The following is a 3,818-nucleotide window of genomic DNA, read 5'->3' as shown; positions in this document are numbered from 1 at the left end:
TACCCTACAGCTCTAGGCCTAGTTCTTATTTCAGGTGCTCAGTCTCACAAGCATAGTCATTAGTATCAAGGGCTCATTGTTGGACCTTCCTTCCTTTTTTGTCTTTGCCATTGCACTTGGGGGATTCTTGCTGTTCCTCTAGGGACTGTGATAGAGCTCCACTGGTTGGAACTAAGCACTCCATCAGCTGTTGTTTTTAATTGTATTCCCTATGAAAATATCCAAACATTTTTATGTACCCTGGATGTATGCCCTGCAGAAGTCCCTGCCAACCATGTCACCCCTGTCAAAAACATCCCACGCCAGTATTCCTCCACTGCCATTGTTGAAGCTCTCTGTGATCCAAAACTTCCTGAAAAGTGAAGCCCAATATATGGCCAGGTTCCATTAATAGTAAAATGGAATATATCGATGAGTTTAAAGGTTAGATATAGAGTACAAATTAATTTGGAAAAATTACAGTAAAAATAAATTGGAGTATCAAAAAATTCAAAAATGCAAAAGCTTTGTTTTTGATGTTGTGCCTTCCATCACTGCAATAAGTGTTGCCCTGTATGCAAATTGGAAAGGCAACTACTTCTGTCTTTTCCTCAGTGTCTACGTGCTATATTTTCTTTTCTTTTTCTAATTATTAAGCTTATTTTCACAAGAGTTTTAGATCACAGTACTTCATATATATAATATACAGTACTCCCACATATCCAACATAAAACCTTTTCCCTTCCACAGCAATAATTTTTCTACATATTAATACTATATTTACTGAAACTGATGTACAGATATTGAGACAATAGCTTTCAAACAAGGTAACATTTGTGTTTACATTATGGTTTATATTTTAGACTATACGATTTTCTAAATTTTTAGTTATCTTATGTTTTACATTATGATTTACATTTTAGCCTATGAGCCCCTATATATGTTTGGTGTAATTTTACATGTCTTATATCCATCCTTGCATAATTTTGTGGAACACTTATAATGCCCACACTGTTACATTTGTTCCATCTATTCAATACCTCTTTTCACCACCCTTTAGGGTCCACAGTGACAATCAATCTTCATTGCTTAAAGGGCCATGTTCAGAGTTTCTTGCAACAGTGTTGAAGGCTTCACATACTCAACTGCCTAATGCACTGGGAGTCACCATTTTTCTTGAGAGATACAATTCCCTCTATTTGAGGGCATCAGTCCTCCCCAGGATGTGGTTATACTTTCACTCTCATTATATAGGTCTCTATCCAAAGATGTAAACCCCTTTGGCAAAATGAGCATTCACATATTTCCTAGGAGCCTGTCCTGCATCAGATTATCCCCTTTAAGCATCTTAAACAGGTAACCTCCCTTATTATATTTTTGAAAACTTTTTCTCAGCATTAAACAAATACCTGACAATCTCCTATGTTTGTATGTTGCCCCACCCTCCCCCCAATTTCTTGGGCAATATTACCCATCCTCACATCCCTGGCCCCCCCTCAAGCCTGCAAAGGCCCACCCAAAGGTAACCATGTGGCCCCATTTTATTCCTTCTTTGTACAAATACTTACCTCAAATTTATTATAGATTTCACCGATGTAGGTGTTAGCTTACATCCTTCCTATACCCCCCAATTTCATGTAAGCCTATCACCCAGTCTCTAGCTCTCCGAGGCAGCTTGGTTGTCATTGAAATCGTGTAGTATTTGTCCTTCAATGCCTGGGTTGCTTCACTCAAAATAAGGTTCTCAAGATTCACCCATGTTATCACATGTATTTGTAGTGTATTTGTTCTTAAAGCTGGTAGTATTCCATTGTATGTATATAACACATTTTATTGATCCACTCATCTATTGATGGGCATTTGGGTTGATTACAACTTTTAGCAATAGTGAACAATGCTGCTATGAACATTGGTGTGCATATATTGGATTGTGTCCTTGTTTTCAGTTCTACTTGGTATATACCCAGCAGTGGAATTGCTTAGTCATATGGCAAATCTATGGCTAGTTTTTTGAGAAACCACCAAACTGTCCTCCAGAATGGCTGGTTCCTTCTGCATTCACACAAATGCTGGATGAGTGTTGCCATTCCTCCACATCCTCTTCAGCATTTGTAGTCTTCTGTTTTTTGTTGTTGTTTTTTTTTATAGCTGCCAATCTCATGGGAGTAAGATGGTATCTCATTGTAGTTTTGATTTGCATTTCCCTGATAGCTAGAGATTTGGAGATTTCTTTCTTGTGTTTTTTAGCCATTTGTATTTCTTCTTTAGAAAGTGTATGTTTAAATCTTTTTCCCATTTTTTAAAATGGGTTATTTATCTTTTATTTTTAAGATATAGGAGTTCTTTATAATGCAGGCTGTAAGTGTCCTATCAGATATATGGTTACCAAATATTTTCTCCCATTGTGTAGGCTCTCTTTTCACTATCTTGACAAATTCTTTTGAGGTGCAGAAGGCTTTAATTTTGAGGAAGTCCCATTTATCTATTTGTTCTTTTGCTGCTCCTGCTTTTGGTGTGAAGTTCATGAAGCCATTTCCTATTACAAGGTCTTGTAGATGCTTCCCTACACTGCTTTCCAAAGTCTTTATATTCTTGGATCTTATCTTTAGGTCGTTGATCCATTTCAAGTTCATTTTTCTGTAAGGTGTGAGATGGTAATCCTCTTTCATTCCTTTATGTATGAATATCCAGTTCTCAAGGCACCTTTTGTTGAATAGGCCATTCTCTCCCAGTTGAGAATGTTTGGTGGCTTTATCAAATATTATATGACTATATATATATGAGGATCTGTATCAGAACTCTCAATTTGGTTCCATTATTCTTGGGTCTGTCCTTGTGCCAATACCATGCTGTTTTCACTACTTTAGCTTTGTAGTATGTTTTAAAGTCAGGTAGTGTGATTCCTCCAATTTCGTTTTGCTTTTTCAATATGTCTTTGGCTATTCAGGACCTTTTTCCTTTCCAAATAAATTTTATAACAAGTTTTTCTAGTTCCTTAAATAATGGTATTTTGATTTTTATAGGGATTGCATTGAATGTGTAGGTCAGTTTTGGTAGGATAGACATCTTAATAATATTTAGTTTTCCCATCCATGAACAGGGAATATTCTTCCATTTATTTAGTTCTTCTATGATTTCCTTGAACAGTGTTAGTAGTTTTCTGTGTATAAGTTTTTTACATCTTTAGGAAATTTATTCCTAGGTATTGATTTTTTTATTGACTATTATAAAAGGTATTTGTTTCTTGATTTCCTCCTGACCTTGCTCATTATTGGTGTACAGAAATGCTACTGATTTTTGTGCATTGATCTTGTAACCTGCGACTTTACTAAACTCATTTATGATATTCTAGAAGCTTTGTTGTAAACCACTCAGGGTTTTCTATGTATAGGATCATGTCATCTGCAAATAATGAAATTTTGACTTCTTCCTTTCCAATTTGCATATGTTTTATATGTGGTTCTTGCCTCAGTGCTCGAGCAAGTACTTCTAAGACAATGTTAAATAGAAGGGGTGAGAGTGGGCATCCTTGTCTTGTTCCTGATCTTGGAAGGCTTTTAGGATTTCACCATTGTAAACGATGTTTGATGTGGGTTTTTCCTATACATTCTTTATCATGTTCAGAATATTTCCTTGTATACCAATCTTTTGCATTGTTTTTATCAAGAAAGTGTGTTGTATTTTGTCAAATTCTTTTTCTGCATCTATAGATATAATCATGTGATTTTTTTCCTTCAATCTGTTTATATGGTGTGTTACCTTTTTTGATTTTCTTATGTTGATTTTCTTATGTTCATCCTTGCATACCTGGAATGAATCCCACTTGGTTATTGCGGATA

Source organism: Dasypus novemcinctus, chromosome 30 (assembly GCF_030445035.2).
Source record: "Dasypus novemcinctus isolate mDasNov1 chromosome 30, mDasNov1.1.hap2, whole genome shotgun sequence".
NCBI classification, from domain to species: Eukaryota; Metazoa; Chordata; class Mammalia; order Cingulata; family Dasypodidae; genus Dasypus; species Dasypus novemcinctus.
The sequence above is the reverse complement of the archived record's forward strand: the minus strand, read 5'-3'. Positions refer to the sequence as shown.